The sequence below is a fragment of the Vanessa atalanta genome, chromosome 11 (genome assembly GCF_905147765.1).
Source record: "Vanessa atalanta chromosome 11, ilVanAtal1.2, whole genome shotgun sequence".
Lineage (NCBI taxonomy): Eukaryota > Metazoa > Arthropoda > Insecta > Lepidoptera > Nymphalidae > Vanessa > Vanessa atalanta.
In genome coordinates, this window is record NC_061881.1 from 1,188,061 (window position 1) to 1,206,885 (window position 18,825).

Consider the following 18,825-nt stretch of genomic DNA (forward strand, 5'->3'; position numbering starts at 1 on the left):
TGACATATAACTCAACACAAGATTATGTACAAGGTAAATAGGAACTAGTTTTCGCTCAAGTATTAGGGGAGGCGCTCGTAGGCTTTAGGTATAAAAGAAGTAGCCTATGTCCTTCCTTAAGCTTGAACCATTCCAAATTTCATCAAATTCGGTTCAGTGGTTTATCCGTGTAAGTGTAACAGACCGATAGACAGTCAGTTACTTTCGCATTTATAATATTAATAAAAATAAAAAAAAAGCGTGAGGTTAGTATTTGTTGATTTTCAAATACGAAAATTGGTAAAGAATAATTACCGACACATTTCTGTAGAATCTACATTACGAATCGGTAGCTTTACATTAAATATAATCGTTACGGCTTGCCTTAATTATATTCTGTTTTAAATGAAGACTTTCAGTGTGTTTTATATATAACACCTTTAATATACTTCGTTCATCTAAAAATGCATCACGTTGAATCAAGTTTTCTATTACTAAAATAACTCTGCACTAAAAGCAAAAACATTAACTGAAACAAAAGAAAAAGTAATCAAGTTCTACGTAGCTCGTTTTCTTTGAAGTCTCTCGGAATTATTAAATTTTGTTGCATAATGTTGACATTAAAAAAAATGTAACAACACCATTTGTAATTAAATTATGTCAAAATAATGTTCTCTGTAAAGAGCAGAGACGAGATGATGATTAGAGCACGCTGTTTCAATGAGCGTTGCACTGGATACAAATGCGGAAAATTAACCCACAAAAAATAAAAAGTGGCCAAGTGCGAGTCGGACTCGCCCATGAAGGGTTCCGTAGCAGCAAGTAACATAGACCATGTATGAAATTGAATTTTTTATTTTTTAGTTGATTGAATGAAAGGTAAATTTCGGTTTACGATTTATGACGTACTTACTAGGTCTCGTTCAAACCAATTTTCGGTGGAAGTTTGCATGTACCTACTTCATATTATTTTTTTTAGTTTTATCATTCTCTTACTACTTACCGAGTTTCAACAGTATAGTCGGAGTATAACAATAAATCCAGTCAATTGTTACCGAAGAAAATCAAAATATTATTCATATTATACAGTATTTAATATTCACAGAACTGAACAGTTTTGTCTTCGTCTATTTATATAATTTTTAACACATCAATCGATCATATTCTACCTTACTTAAAAATATAAAAACCATTTGTATGCAATTAACGCAGTTTCCTCTGCTGCTACGTGATGCGAATCTGTTCCAACTAATTTAGCGTGTGACTAATATTATTACAAACATTGACACTCCAGCGGTTTTGCGTGTGCAATTTTTTTATAACTTATCTCACAACTCAAATAAATTAGTTATTCAAATAGATTTAAAAAAGTACATTTGAAGCTCTTCACGTATAAACAGTTACATATTTTCACGTACGATACTACAATAACTTTTTTTTTTAATTTAAATGTAAGTAATATCTGTTCTTTTGTTGTACATACCGTTCTTGATAAGTAACACCCACTCATAAAATATTTAGTAAGTTAGTTAGTGAGCCATTGTAAGTTACAGGCACGAGGGCCATAACATCTTAGTTCCACCTTTTGGTCGCACATTAACGATGTAAAGAATGTTAATATCCTCGCGAGTGTGTTTCTATCTTGTAAATGTACTCATAGTAACTATTTTTATATATAACAAACCTATTTAAAAAGTATAGGTTATTTGCAAAGCTATTTATATTATTAATACCTATTCAGATAAATATATTAGCTTAGGTATTTTATATAGATTTAAATAGTATTTTTTTCAGTATAACAATCGATTGAATACATTACAAGATATCATCAATTCAAAGTTACGTGCACCAAAAAAAACCTTTGCCACGAAACGGGTGGTCAGATAACTGGCTGTAACAATAAAATTACACCCTACCTTGTCACATAAAAAATTGAGCTTTTGATTTCTCATTTATGATATAAAAATAAATAAACAAAAATAAATTAATTATAATTCGCACCCGTACGAAGCCGAGGCGGTTTGCTAGGAAACAAATAAATAATTGTGCCATGGAAGTACCCTTCATTGTATTCAAATGCAAATTAATTAAATTCATAACAATATGTTATGTTAAGCTTCAAAAGGATGAAACTGGAGGTCGGCGGAAGAGTTTAAGAACAGCAGATGAGCGGAACACTGCATCGTATCGATTTAACCGCATGCGATTTACCGACTCCGACGCCCACGTGGCGTCTCGTCTGAAATGCTAGACCGCTGCGGGCTTACTCATTGCTTTTTTAGCTACAGTACGTTCACTTCCTATTAGCTATGTTCATTATGTAAACATTATTCTGCTGCAAATAATTGTTTTGGGGCGGAAAATGTTCATAATAAAACAAGTAGCTCCAATATATGTAGTAAAAATGTCTCGTTTTGACGGTTTCCGAGAGATATTATGTATGAATAAAAGAGAAAGATTAAACGTGACTTATGAAGATCAAACAGCTGTACGAATTTCGTATATTGACGTTCAACAAAGTGCTTTTAAATAGAAGCGCCCGGTAACAGACCGCCACATCAAACAACGCCCTCTGTCGCTAATACACCCATTCAACACACCGACCTCGCCTCATCCCTAAATTTCCACAATAACCTCGATCATAAACAATAATACACTTTAATACTTCTGCGTTAAGTTCGAGTATAATCGGCAGCCGTGCGACATATACCTTTCTGGCATCAAGTAAAAATCGATTGACGGCATTTATTATTACGATGGAAATAGTACCGTATATTGCAGGTATGAAGTAGGTTTTTGCTTGCGCGGCATGCGCAAATACGCAGCCTCCCCCAGGGTAGCGTTCGATCCTTCCAGTCGCCTCGTCGGCGTGGCCCGGACGCGTACCCGGAAAGAAAATCGAATTCAGGAAAAAAATAAGTATTAAAACAAATCCACTCTTTCCTTCTGAATGAAGGAAAGGAGCTGGTAGCAAGCTGAAAGATAATTTCACGTTATTAGCTTTGTAGTTAACTGCGGTGAGAAGATTCTTTTATTCTTTATTTTAAAACGAAAGTCTTATCAGGCTTTTTGTGAAACAGTGAGAGTGAAGTGATATTTTGATAACGAAATTTATCATATATATTTTTTTATGCAGTGATTTCGCAAAACATACTTATTACATTAAGCTTAGTCCTCCGAGCCTAGTTATTTCAGGATATTTGGACGTCGTTACGAGGTATACGTTTGGTTATTATCATGTGTTGGGTATGGTCGTGTAGCTTGTAGTTAGGACCGCAAAACCGAACCGCTTCCGTCTTTGTGAGACAAAAGGCTTGATGCAGCTGAGTTTCCTTGCAACATGCAGAATTGTGTGCGTTGATGATACAATGTAACGCGCAAAGGAATGCACCGAGTGGCTAAATTTTGGTAATATTGTGACGAGTATTATTTATTAGTCCTTAGATTATTAGCGGTAGTCACAGAATCGGTTTGTGATTAGGTAACATGACAATTTCGTCATTTCAAGGACGTAGGTTATGTCACATACGATAAGTTCACATTATATTAAAAAATAATTTAGTGCTTTTAAAGTGTTGCAAAATCGATAAAAAATATGAAAGTATCAAATTAATGGAGACATTGCGTGATAATTTTGAGTTCACTGCCAAAACCGTGGCAAATTTATTTTATCGATTAAAATATTAGTCCGTTTGATACAATCGTTACAGTTCTACTTGTGTTCAATAAAAACATTGTTTTTACTACATACATACACGCGAAAGCAACGCACCGAAATTTTACAAAATTCGATGTTGTTGATAGGTATGGGCATTTGATGGCTCTACGATGTATTACATTCGATATATAAAGTGTAGATGTGTGTGTTTGTGCATCGGAATGTAAGGTTTTATATGTGTGCTTAAGATTTTCATAACTAAAATAGTTTACACGCAAAATTTATATTTGAAAATTTTACAAAGGTACTCGAATGATATTTGGATATGTTTAAATGTAATCATAACGATAATAAATACAATAAAATCTTGTATTTGTACAAACGTACTATTGAGCGTTGTTAATAACATTCCTAATTTTACAAGCTTTTATGTAAAGTCAGCTGTTTGTGATTGTCAAATCAGTTCCAACGGATCGATCGAGTTGAAATTTTACATGATGATAATATCATTAATTCGAACGTAATTTAATTATTATTTAACATGATTTAATCCGTTTTAAATTTAACTTATTACTAATTAAGCTTAATTTTGTAAAACAAAATGTTTTCGTTGAAAGCGATGATGTAACTCCATTAGCACTGTAATAAATAACTGCAATTCATATGACATCACACGCTTATTTGTCAACACTATGTAGAACAAACTGATATTAACAGCGTGCACCCTTAACTCGTGTCAAATGACCGTTTTAATAGATATGCTTGTAAATAATTGAACTCTCTGAAAATCAAACATCTAAACCATGACACAAAGGAATGTTGCAAAAGAGTTCCTTTTAGTAATCGTCTTTATGATCATTCTTCCTAATTAACTTTCTTTCTTTGTTGGGTTGAATTTGAATGAAAAATAATTATAATACATCAAAAATATAATACTTAAGCTGACTGAGAAGTGGGCCAAGTGATGGTATGTGCCTTGTGCTTGTAGTTACACTGGCTCATCCTTCGAACCGGAACCTAGTATTGTTATACTAAATATTACTATTTGGCGGTAGAATATGCACAAAGCACTAGTAACCTAACCTTACCTCTAATCTGTGAACTCATAATGTTAGCGTTGTTTATATGATTTTATTGTCACAAAAGCTGTGAAAGTTTGATGTCGAATGCGCTCGGAAATTTTCGCGTTAATGATTTTGAATGGATGAGACTTTAAATTTAGATAGATCAGTTAACATATGACAATTGTCGTACAGGATTCAATATAGTTCTTTGTATTGTAAACCAAATTATTAATGACAAAAGAGCTCGTTGAGTTTCTGCAGTCTATCGATGTTCGCCGTTATTATCAAATGCGAGGTATTATTCTTTTGTACCGGCGGTAATTTTTGACAATTAATAAGCAAATATTAGCTTATTGTATTTTGAATAAATATTTTGGTCATTTTTGTCTTGGCCTTTGAGTTACATAAAAACTCCTCGTGAAGTCGTTTCTCTATAGAAATATATTTAATACGTGAATTGTTTGTCACGGAAGTGAACTCTCTGTTACTAACATTTATCGGACCTTCAGCTACACGTGCGTAATGCGTTATTTCATCAGTAAGTAGGTTTAAAAGCAATTTCCTTTACTAACGCTCATCATAGACGATTAAAATTTCCACTTCATTTAATTCATTTCATAAATCATTTATGCAAAGGTGTACACTACTTTTTTATATGTAAAATGCTCTATGTTTTTATTAGCAAATTGCTATGTTGCAGTTATTATTTTATAACAACGCGCACCTCCTTTTCTACATTGTTGGTACTACAACAGAAATATCTAGACTTAAGTTGCAACTTGACAAATATAAAAACATTAATAAGTTTAATATTGATATATATTTTTGTTTATTAAAAGGTGTTTAAAAATTATTATAATGCCCTACACCATACAGGATGTAATTGGGCAACGTTTCCTACTGCGAGCATTTTGTCTCTTATTTGCAAAATTTTATACTTTCAATAATCTTAATTGACTTGATATGTTCCTTGCACGCATAAGCCTGGACCACGAAACCCCTATGTAAATAAATAGCGTGGTTCAACACGTCTGTGGGTCTGACAATTCCATTGAGTTTGATGTATTTATTATTTCAAATAAATAAATTACAGCTATTACGATACAGTTATAAGTTCTATAATAGGTGGCTCAAAAAAGAAACGTACGCAGTTCACGTATCGTAATCAGAAGTTTCTGAACATAGTCGCGAGTATGATTGTTTGAATAATGTAGTCAAAAGCATGTCTATTTTAGTTTTCTATAAATAAATTCACATATTAATGGATTCTAGTAGATGTATAGAAATACACAAGGAAATGACATGTCATGTAATCAGAGACTGCTCAAAAATGTCAACAAAATACGCTTTGTCTCGAACTTCTCTAAGCTCGCTTCTTTCTTGGTCTATACTTAATATAATAAAGCATTTTTATTTTATTTGAATGCGTTAATCTCTGGAACTGCAAGTCGGTATTGAGACGTATTATTGATTATCATATAACATCATGCTACGGCTCATGGGAGCGGAGCAGGAGTGTTTAAGGCCGGTAAAACCGCGTAAAGCAGCTGATTAATTAAATATAATGTGATTGTCTCTATATCTATATTAATATTATAAATGCAAAAATGACTCCATATGTCTGTCTTTCACGTATTCACGATCAAACTACTGAACTCCAAGGAAAAACATAGGCTAGATTTTAATATCTAACACCGAGAAAACGCGAGCGAAACCACGAGTCGCAACTAGTAATCAATAAAACATTTAATATAATGCAATGATATTGCACTGCACTTACATGGTAGACAGTTTGTCGTTTTTCACGCAAAGTTCCGAGTGCTGTAATAATTAGTTCATCGCCCCCGTAACGGGTGTGGCATATTTAATGAAACAAAAAAATTTACGCGAAGATTGCTTAATTAAAGTTTCTTTGTTCGTAATAGCCCTAGAGAAATTAGTGTGAATTCAGACGTCTACACTGTTGACCCCTACTTTACACATATTATCAGTTCAATGAGTTTAAATTATTATACAAACAATAACTTAATATAATACTATTACAATATTTAAGTAGACGTGGATCCAATGAAATACCCCATTATTCAGAAACACACCAATTTTTCTTTAGTATTAGAGGTTTTGGTGACATGCATTGCCCTCATCTTACCTCGTGTTCCATGTAAACTTTCATCCCCTATTTAATCCTTTAATATTATATTTGAATCATTCTAACGACTGTAACACACAAACAGATGCTTAAAATATTTCTAATGTATATGTTACTATAAAAGCTCGAACTACGGTAAATCTTAAGATTTTCCATTAAAACCTAAGATTTACCGATTATGAATGGTAAATGTCCATAAAACTTTGGGATTCGAATTTTTACTACCATCACTTGGTTTTACATGTTAGGTTAGGTTAGGTTGGAATGGTAAAAGTGCGAAAAAGTCGTCCCTTTATAATAAATGCTCACATTTACTTACTTAGGTTTTACTGGAAAATCTTAAGATTTACCGTAGTTCGAGCTTTTACAGTAACATATATATATATTCTTAAGTATAACCTATTCCAATCGAATAAAGAATTAATGAATATCATAGATTATTCATGCTCACCAATAGATATCGCGTCGATTGCATGTGAAATATCGTTTATTTTGTGTTTGTTCCCTTGAGGTACGAATTGGCAATAGATAGGCTGTTAATAATGTATATTTATTGTCCCAACATTATAATATTTGTTATATTCTTATTAATTGTTTTTTGTTAGAATATATTTTTTGGATATAGTAAAGAATTTAAGAGAATTTTGATTTGTGTGGATTTTGTGTTACGATTTATACACACATGACTTGGAGATGAGACTTCATGACGCGCATATAAATCTTGAATTATGTGAAATTTTCTGGCAAGTAGCCCATAAATGTTTTTTCGCATTTTCGTATTACGTCGCTCATCCGATTAAGTTACTTAGTTGGCACTTGCGTGAAGGTTTCTGGCGGATTATCAACGTAGTAGCAGCAGTTCATGTCTTATATCGTGTAATATATACAAGTATATTAATGTCATATTTGTAGCTCCACAGATATGTTCGCTTTTTTTCCTTATCTTTAATTTGTAACTTCATTTATTTTAATGTGCCTGCGTATTTTTATCACCAGCCAGTATCACATTCTAAGTTATAGAATTAGTATATTTTTTAAATAGATTTATTGTATTTAGGAAAAAAAATTAAAAGGCAAGACTGTACTTTTTATAATATTCTCATTTTCAATCGTTCAAGCTTTCAATTTCATGAAAATTTGTTACTTGGTGGTAGGGCTTTGTGCAAGCCCGTCTGGGTAGGTACCACCCACTCATCAGATATTCTACCGCCAAATAACAGTACACTGTAATGTTGTTTTCCGGTTAGAAGGGTGAGTGAACCAGTGTTATCACAGACACAAGGGACATAACATCTTAGTTCCCAATGTTGGTGGCGCATAGGTGATGTAAGGAATGGTTAATATTTCTTACAGCGCCTTTGTCTATGGGCGGTGGTGACCACTTACCATCAGGTGGCCCATATGCTCGTCCGCCAACCAATGCCATAAAAAAAAGTTACGATACTTGAATAATTGACACATAACAATACGAAAATGACGCATGAAAACAAGTTACCCTTTGAAAACGAATATGATTTAATGTTCAATAATAATCAATGAAAACCCGTTGTTAACGTGTAACTGGGTCTCGCACGCATTGTGTAATAATTAGGGTTAGGAATCATGTCGAATTATACAACGAGCAGCGCATTCCGTATAGGGCATCGCGATTCGCTCTTACTTCCTGCTAACGGTATCTATGCTAATTTGGAATCGTTTCGAATTGTACGTATTAAGTTATTAAGGTTACAACAATTTGTAGAATTCTACTTGGCTTGTTTAGTAAGCTTGATGATATAGCTGCTAGTACCGAGGTCCCGGACTCGAATCCGGGGTTAAGTTCATAATGGGTTGTTAAGTTTTTCTGCCAATTCGTTGTCAGGAGTTACGAAGTCAGGAATGTTAAGCATCAGAAAGTAAGATAGATTACTCATTTCTCCTGTGCCTGATATCCCTGAACGTATGGGATTGCTCCTTGACGAATTGAGAGAACTGGGTAGACCTGTGTGCTCACTTGGGCACTATATAAAATGTGCCACGGAGATAATCCAACCAGGTTGTTGCAAATCAGGAACGTTCACTGCTATACAGACGACAGTGCCGTTGACACATCATACACCCGCCATGCTAATATTTCTCGGGAAAACGTCGAAGAGAACCGGAACAAACTTGTGTCTGAAATCGAGTCTTCATTAAACGAACGAAGTCTCGATCTGGGGCCGGCTAAACCTAGTCCATTTCAACCCCAAAAAGACGCAAGTTTGCGCGTTAACCGCCAAAAAAACACCATTCGTCGTATCTCCACGATTCGAGATCATTCCGTTAGCCGCCACAGCTAGTATTGGAATACTTGGCGTTGATGTTTCTAGCTTCGTTCAGTTCCGCGGTCAACTGGAAAGCAAAGCCAAATTGGCATCAAAAAAGCTTGGTGTGCTCAGCAAGGCAAGACAGTATTTCACGTCGGCCCATCGCCTAAGACTATACAAGGCGCAAATTCGGCCTCACATGGAGTACTGCTCTCACCTCTGGGCGGGTGCTCCCCAGTACCAGCTCCTTCCATTTGACCGCATCCAATGTAGAGCAGCTCGAATTATCGACGATCAAGCCCTTTCTGATCTGCTCGAATTTTCCACGGGGAGTGTTCCGAGGAATTGTTTGGATTAATCCCGGCAGCTGAATTTCACTTTCGGACATCTCGACAAAATTCTAAATTTCAACCGCACCACTTAGATGTCCGTAAATCCACAACAGCGCGATTTTTAAGGCATTTTCTGCCTCGCACAACCACTCTGTGGAACCAGCTTTCGCCGGCGGTTTTTCCGAACCGATACGACTTGGGAACCTTCAAGAAAAGAGCGTACTTATTTCTTAAAGACCGGCAACGCACCTGTAACTCCCCTGGTGTTGCAGATGTCCATGGGCGGTGGTAATCACTTTCCATCAGGTGAGCCTCCTGCTCGTTTGCCCCCTATATCATAAATAAAAAAAAAGGTTATCTGCTCTCTGATATAAAAATAAAACCTATTTATCTCTACTTATAAAATAACATGTCCTGACTGACTGATCCATGATTCATCATCACCGAGCGTAAACTATTTAAGTTAGGGCCATGAAATTTGGTGAGTAGCATCGTTTTATTGAATAGACACCTACTAAGGAAGGAATTTTGAAAATAGTACAATTTTCAAATTTCTACCATTGTTGAAAGTTTGTATGAAAGTCCGTCATTTTTTAAGTTTGAAACATGCAACTTTATTTTTCGGATACTCATTAAAATTAGTAAGTAGATACATATTCAAACGTTTCTGCATACCCTAAGGGGTGAAATACACGCCAATGTGGTATACAAAGAGATCTTAAATTAACGTGATATTTTAGGTTAATCTGTAAATATATTCAAATTCCACGCGAGCAAAGCCGCGGGCAACAGCTAGTATTAATATATGCGTGATATGTAGTAAAGAGTAATTCAATATATGATGTAATTTATCTAAGACAAAACATTAACACGTGGTCGTTAAAGTCGGACAAGCTAATGATTACATGTGTTGTAGTCTTGTTTTAAATATTACAATTCTACAAATTAATAAACACTTGTTGTTGAGCGATATTCTAGATAAGCGTCTTATCAGACATATAATTTGTTAGCGTGTTCGAGGCGAGTAATGAACCGTGAATCTTCGAAGAAACTAAATTAACAGCAGGTTTTTTTTATGGAAATCCAATGGTCGTTGCGTATATGCCGCGAATGTGTTTTGCGTGCGCGAAGAGATCGCTACGTATACGCGGCGGGCGCGTTGACCGATAGAATCACTGGTGATACGTTCACAAATCGCTAAGAACTCTCTAAATCGTCTTAGAGGACGCTTTTAGTATTTGGTGGGGGTATTTACGGGCTTTTATTGTTTTAAGATAAACATATTCCGACGTAAAAGTATATATTATTGTCGACCTCCGTGATCGAGTAGTTGTGTACACCGGTTTTCATGGGTACGCCACTCCGTGTTCCCGGATATTATTCTATATTGTCTTGGGTCTGGGTGTTTTTGTACCGTCGTTACTTCTGATTTTCCATAATACAAGTGCTTTAGCTACTTACATTGGTATCAGAGTAATGTATGTGATGTTGTCCAATATTTTTTTATTTATTTATATTGAGAGATTTAATGAGAGACACCAAGGATACAAATCGATGCATATCGAATAAGAGATGGCTAATCCCTCTTGAAATACCAATGTCTATAAACTGTGGTGATCAGACAAGTAATCATAATGAAATATTTGTTTAGCGGTTCTGGATGAAAAAGTTTTTTTTTTTTTCCTATACACGCAGAGGAAACCACCAGAAAGGTACCAATCCCTTAGAGGAACCGGGTTATGTGATATCTAACTATTCACTTAAACCCCAACGACGAGATTCTTGCACACGAATCAAAATTTAAGTCAAAAATCATAATTTAATATAGCCAAAAGCCTACCACCGGTTCGAAAATAAACACGGACCTGAGAAAAAGCGGGGAAACAAACTCAGCGGTTTTTTTTTTTGTAATATCATATTTTACAATTATTGTTATCATACATAATTTAAAAAAAACCGTAATTTGAAATAGCCTGGAGGCGATCATGTCTTTCCCAAGGCGTGTAATCAACGAAAAAGTGGTTATGTTTTGTGATATACAATATATCATAAAAGAGTAACATAGAGAGTATGTAATGTACATAAAACTATGTAATCGGACAATTGAAGTTTATGCTTGTTCCCATGGCTAACGCGTAAGTAGTAACGTACATTAAAATATCTGCATAAATCCTTATATTTTTGCGTACATGTAGAATCAATACGCCTGTTTGAATATAACGCGTCCGCTTCAATACCCTGATAAAAAAAAAAAAGAAAGAATTTCTCTTAGTCTCGAAGAGACTGCAGACTTTACCTCATCGTCTAATTAAATATTTAAAACACGTGACTGTAATGGGGACTTTCTTTTCTTATGCTGATGACTGTGTAATAATATGTACATACTTATAATAACGCGTTATATCTGTGCGAAAACTAGAATAGGCTTGTAAGGAATAGTTGACTTTATCATATAATTAACTTGCTAAGCTGTTACAAGCTTGCAACAACATGGTCTTAAAAAAAAATCTTAATTCAAAATAAAATGTTTTTTCTGTGTAGGTACTGTTTATGGTAGTAAATACTCTGTCCATTTTTATTAGCTTTTGCAATTCTGAGGTCGGAATATAAATCAAATTCACAAAATATACAATTTTAAATAAAGTGCCGTAAAATGCTTTCAACAATACGGCAACACAAATAACGTTTTGAAATCGATTATATTTTCATTAAATCAGATAGAATGATAAAAAATGTGTTTATTATTTTAAACACATGACATACGTAATCGTCTTTAATAGCAAGTTTTTATTAAAATATGTTATAAGTTGGAAAGGAACCACTAGTAGGCTTATTGTTAACGCATTTATAATAACAATTGTATTTAAATTTAAAGCTAAAGATAGTTCTGCAACGGAATTGTAATATTATAAACCGACCATCACTGCAATTAAATATATAAAGTAGGATGTAATATGTAGATGGACAGACTTACATAATACTAGTATCACTCTATCCCACTCTATCCCTTAAACTAAATAATATTAATTTATATGCATCTGATATTATAATAAAGTAATATACAGTGAAGTTAAGTCAATATCTATTGAACAAAACTCACTCGAGGTTTCGTCTGACTTTGAAATATAATATATCTAATTGAAACACTAATAACGTGTACATTGATATGCATGTTGTTTGATAGTAAGCACATATTATTCTTCGTGTATAAGAACGCGTATACATGTGTGTGTTGATTTGTTTGCGTGTATGTGTTGTGTGATCGAAAATGCTAAAATTCTTTTGCAAAACAAACAATTAAAAACATAATTGATCGTTAGTATTATGTTATTTGCTGCAAAATTTACATATTTTTCCCCTACGTCGCAAGATTATTTGGGGAATTCACGGGGCTACTGGGCAAGTTGTCAGATCATGTAAATTATACTTTGATATGAAATAGTTGTAGTAACTACGTTATAAGTTATTTATGAGTGTGTGTTTGCGTCTATGCGTTTTTGCATGCGTGTGGGTGTGTTTTTTTTTTATTCGACAATGCTTAAAAAATATTGACAACTTTGCAAATTCTAAAAAACATGTTATAATATAGTAAATTTATTACTAATCGTCAACTTCTTATAACCTAGCTTCATATGATGACTGCCTTGGCCCTCCTTAGTGAAAATCCGTAGCCCCGTAAGTCCTGGGTTCAAGACCTTGAGCAAGGTCAATGAAGAAGTTATTGTATTTTTATGTCGACAAATTATCTTAGCAGTAGCTTACGGTATCTCACACTTTAAAACCACAAAAGGGCGTTTATTAAAGCCGTTGATCCTGGGCCTGAAATTGTTCCGGTCGTATTTACCTTGACCGAAATCTGTCAGAATTATAAAAAAATAATTAAAACTGGTTTTGCGGTTTTCTTTTGCAAATATACCGTGATGTCTTGGAGGTAAAGGGCTTGTCCAAAGCCGTCTGATTCTATCCACTCACTATACCTGATATCACCACGTAGCAATAATATTATCATACTTGAACACAAGATACGTCGGCCTATATAGTATTTATTTGCTTACTCAATTTTCATTACAAATGTACGAGTATTAGTTATGTGACTTTATTTTGTAATAATATAAATAGTGACATAATCGATGTTTCACAATAATTTAATTACTATTCTTAATTAATAGAATAAAAACATTTACGGCCTTACTAAAAATATTATATATCGAGGGAATAGTTATAAAATTTATCTCTTTCTGTCGTCTTTATCCTCGTAATTTAACATACTAAAGAAAGAGACAGAGCATTGTGTAACTATACAACCGATGCACGACGTTTATTAAGTAAAGGAGTAATTTTATTGCTGTCCCAATTAAATTATTACGTGTGTCACGTAAGCATCCTTTGTAAGTTTATAATAGTTCTGATATTTAAAAAAAAAAATTAATTATTTTCTTTAACAATGAATTTAATACAAATATGTTTTGGAAATTCATACACCTAACTGGAAACTCGTATATATCCTAATATGAGTATATTTGCATTTATAATGAACATGTTATTTTTATACGATAAATTTCTTTATCTTCTAATCATTTTGTAAATAAAGTATCTTTCAAATCATACTCATATAGACAGCAGTAAATAAATGTGAGGTTTATATATAAGTTTAATATCACGGAAAATGCCGCGAGATACAACTAGTTGACTTTACGATAATTAATTATTATGATGTCTTCCCGACCGATTTCGGGACCGAAATCGTTCGACCTCAAGAAACGTCGTCAACTACGCAGGAAATATAAGAGTGTACAAGTGTATGCTTAAACACATGTGCATCCTCTGTTCCCATGCTCTCGTAAACCGACACGATGGGAGAGATTTTATGCGCAGGAGCAACTTCTTTGCAACATATTCCAATGGAAGTAGGAAAAAAGATAAACAAACTTTAGATTTACGTAATTCATGCGATTTGCTATTAACTCACCTATGTTGTGCACTATTAGGAGTTTATGATTAATATATCTTTATTTATAATACAACACTTTATAACCACTTATTTCAACTGTAATTTTACTTCCAAACTTCCGATAACAGTTTTGTCGACGTTCAAAACGCCATTTTACCGCAAATCCATAGTGGATATATAATATAAAGAATATTTTTGTATGTGTTTGTATGTTAGCTCTCGATCAATGATATCGTGTCAATATGCTGCCAAGTGTTGTTATTTTCCTTTTATCCTGTTATGGTTGGAAAAGAGCACACGTGCTTTGCAAGGCACGGTATAAACTTCCAACTGCCAAACACCGGATTGCTACCGATATTTTCGAACAACTTTTTATAGGTCCGGGTTTTAAATCTGGACCGCTGGATCTTCGGGCCTTTGCCACTAAACCACGGAGGCAGTCAAGCGTAGATAATTAATTATTGAATACACAACTAACAAACCATCGCCAATCGATGCATTATGCATGTAAATAGTAATTTCAACGAACTGACGTCTTATGCGCTTTCTTACGTGATTCCAGATTAAATGCTCTGTTAATGATAGACTATTGGCCTTTTGCTAATTGATGTATGAACGATATACATGGCGATCGTTTAAATTATTATTTAATAATTTTATTAAATTTCATTAATGATTTATTTCTTATTCAACATCAAAATATACTTTATTCAAGTAGGCAATTGTTAATCTATACTAATATTATAAATGTAAAAGTAACTCCGTCTGTCTGTCCGTCTGTCTGTCACCTCTTTCACTACCAAACAAATAAACCGATTTGATGAAATTTGGTATACAAAAAAAAACTTTACATGCACAATACCTGTGACATTACCACTAGGTAGGTACTTCCACTTCACCAAAAACATCTAAGATTAAAAATAGCCCTAACCGCTCGTTTTTCACGAGTAAGATTATTCTCAATAAGACAATTGAATGCTGATGATATAAATTGACTTACCAGAGATTATTTAATATACTGAAAGTATAAAAATATATTTATCAACCAATAATTTATTTACTTGTAAATTCGAACTCAAGCCCACCCAACATTGTCTCCTTTAGTGTCTGAGGTCAAACATTGCGTTAGACGAAATTTGAATGTCACAATTTTTATTCATTATGCTAATATTTGGACTAGCTTCTCCGCGTGTTATAAACTTTTGTGCTGGTGGTAGATCCAACGCGCCATAGCGTGATAAATAAATAAATATAAATAAATAAATATTGGACAACATCACATACATTACTCTGATCCCAATGTAGTAGCTAAAGCACTTGTGTTATGGAAATCAGAAGTAACGACGGTACCACAAACACCCAGACCCAAGACAACATAGAAAACTAATGATTTTTTCTACATCGACTCGGCCGGGAATCGAACCCGGGACCTCGGAGTGGCGTGCCCATGAAAACCGGTGTACACACTACTCGACCACGGAGGTCGTCAAATTTTATATAGTTTCAATAAATCACTCTTTTGTTTTATATCGGTCGGCCATTTTTTGAACTAACGCTCTGTTATTTATTTAACAATTTTGCATGGTTAATTAATCAAATTAAAATATACTTTATTCAAGTAGCCTTTTACAGTAATATGTAGTAATAATAATAGTTTCCTACACTTTAATTTCAAACGTCTTTTCGGCTTTTATTAAAATCCGCTTACAAAAATTATGCCGTGTTATTGTGTGTAAATAAATCTCACAGTGGTATTTATTTCAGCCCACAATATGTACTTTATGAGAGACGGCACGTAGCATTGCTCGTAAGGATGATGTAACTACCAAAAGGTTTAGCTCAATTAAATACTTTACTTATACTAGATAATACGTTCAGTGAATTAAAATTCATCAAATAGTTTTCAATTATCTATAAAAACAATTAATAACTCATCATAGTTATAGGAAATAAGTGTTAACACTAACACAGTAAATTAATTAATCACTACTACTTAAATTGTGTGTATGCGCGGCGTCGACGTACTCGTTTACTCGCACATAGTACGTGAAACTACATCCCCCTGTATCGCGGAGCACGCACAGCGCCGACCCAGTCAGTCGGTCTCGCGGCATGCGGCCACTGCGCGCGCATCGACCGCCTTCTCTGATACATATTAATTTTACGAATACGTTCCGTGTGTAATTAAATTTTTATTGTGACTTTGACATTTCACTTTTTTTTTTTAATACGAAGTGAATATCGCTCAGTGATAGTGTTGTGTATTCGGGTCCATCGATGTGCCTTATCGGAATGCGTAGAAATCGTCACGCACGAACAGCTCAGAAGACCATGGAGATGTAACCACCGGGTTGCTTGTACTTGGACAATTTCAGGCACCGCTGCCTCCCGTCTAGCAGTTGCGTTGATTGCCGTACCGTTATGGCTGGTATTATTCTTACACTTAAAATAAATTGCACTAAAAGAAAGTGTTTTCGTCTTGAAATTTAAATAACACTTCCTAACGTAGTCTTTCCGACAAGAAAAGGCACTCTGTAAAATGAATATTCCTGAAGTTTAACTACCGGATGTTTTCAAAGAACAGTTAAAACGAATTTTCAAATTTATTTCAACTAAATAGAGTCTTTAATTCTTTGTTTCGGTCGATTCTTCCGTAGTTCTAAATCCGTAGTTACGGGGTAGTCTCCGACCAGATTGTCGGTTGCTCGTCTTAATCTTTATAGTTTGTTTAGGACTAATGATCTGTTTGATGCGTGTGGTATGCCGAAGACAGATGAGGCGATGACATTTAAACTATTCCTAATTATCGATCGAAGACTTATCCTCGTACACACCACGTCCATAAATCTTTTACTCTTAAGTATACGTCAATTTAAAACTATGAAGTTACTAGCCAATGTGATATAATATATAACGATTCACAAATATATTTTTTTATTTTATTCATATATATCGGCTCGAACTATTGAATTATTTTTTATATCCTAAGCTATATATTTGGCATACGTTTCCAAGTCAATAAATGTTTTCATAACAGTAAGCTTATAATAATAATAATAACAGCCTTTATTTAACAATCTTACATAATAAGTTTCTTTCTTAAATACTAAATTTGAATATTTGACACCAGTTTCGCCAAGATTGTCTTGCTTCCCAGCATAGGCCTCCCCTAAAGCTTGCCGCAAAGTACGATCTTGTGTCTTTCTTGTCCATGTAAAACCTGCTATTCTTTTTATGTCGTCTTCCCACCTGCGTTGTCTTCCTATCTTTCTTTTGTATTGTCTTGGATAACAGTAAGCTTCCTGTGTGTTAACTATTGTTGGGTTTCCACTAATCTTGAAGAGTAGTCAATATTTTGATTGATATTTGATATTGTTTTCTGTTATGTAATAGTTGTTACCAGTTCACACGCCTTGAGCACTATTTCGTCTTATACGTAAAAGAATCTACAATTGATCTTATAGTTTCTTTTTTTTTTAAATAAATAAAAAGTTATTCAATATCCTTTTTCGTGACATAATAGACTTCTTTAATTTATTTCCTTGGTATTAGAAATAGTGGACGGTTGTTCGTGTGTGGTAATAGGTAATAGTACCTAATTTGCGTTTATTAGTAAAAATTGTGATTGTAGTAGAGAGAGCGATTCTGAACGTAATGACAGGAAACAGCTGATAAATAATTGCTATTATGTTTCCGACCCTTTCACATAAGTGTTACATAAATATCCATAAATACTGATCTTGACCTACGCCGACGAAAATACAGTAATTACCTAACTGCGCCGGAGTAATGGCCGTGCCAATTTATTTAAATATACTTGTTAAAGTTATTTAAAGATATGTATTTATATGAAGTTTTTCAATTCTATTTACATTTTGATTGATTTTGCAGTTCCGTATATGTGGGTATCACCCACTCCCCATTAATTCGTAGCACCAGCAATACTTTGTACTGATGGGTCGTTTGGTGAATGAGTCATTGTAATTATAGGCACAAGGGGTATAAATTATTAAATGTGTGTTTGACGCTGTCTGCTGTGGTTTATTCTTCATACAATTCCAAAGTCTATGAGAAATGGTTAAATTAAATAATAATAAAACATCATTAAAAAAAAAACAACTAAATAAATTATAAATTTCCCGTTTGTTTAACAGCTACAAATATTATTCATGCTAAAGTAACTTTGTCTGTCTGTTACATTTTCACGGTCAGACTACTGAACCGAATTTTATGAAATTTTGTATAAAGCGAGCTTAAATGCCATGTAAGTACACTACTTTTACACTACGCTAGGCTAGGCTACTTTTTATATCTAAAAGGTACGACCACTAACACGCGAATGAAGCCGCGGACGGATAATATATATGTGTAACTATATAACTATATATACTAGCAGTAATATATGTA

The 18,825-nt window shown here is 34.0% G+C and overlaps 1 protein-coding gene across 2 annotated transcripts in view; it reads left to right on the forward strand.

Annotated features, from left to right (window-relative positions):
• The window catches only part of LOC125067413 (adenomatous polyposis coli protein-like), a 61,512-nt gene that overhangs the window by 8,987 nt on the left and 33,700 nt on the right, over window positions 1–18,825 (forward strand). Inside the window, exon 1 of one of the 2 annotated variants that reach the window (XM_047676012.1) lies at window positions 16,515–16,846. The exons of the other annotated variant lie outside the window; for it this stretch is intronic. The gene's annotated coding sequence lies outside the window, so the exon portion shown is untranslated. Of the gene's footprint in view, window positions 1–16,514; window positions 16,847–18,825 lie in introns of those variants that run through there. 2 annotated transcript variants of the gene reach the window in all.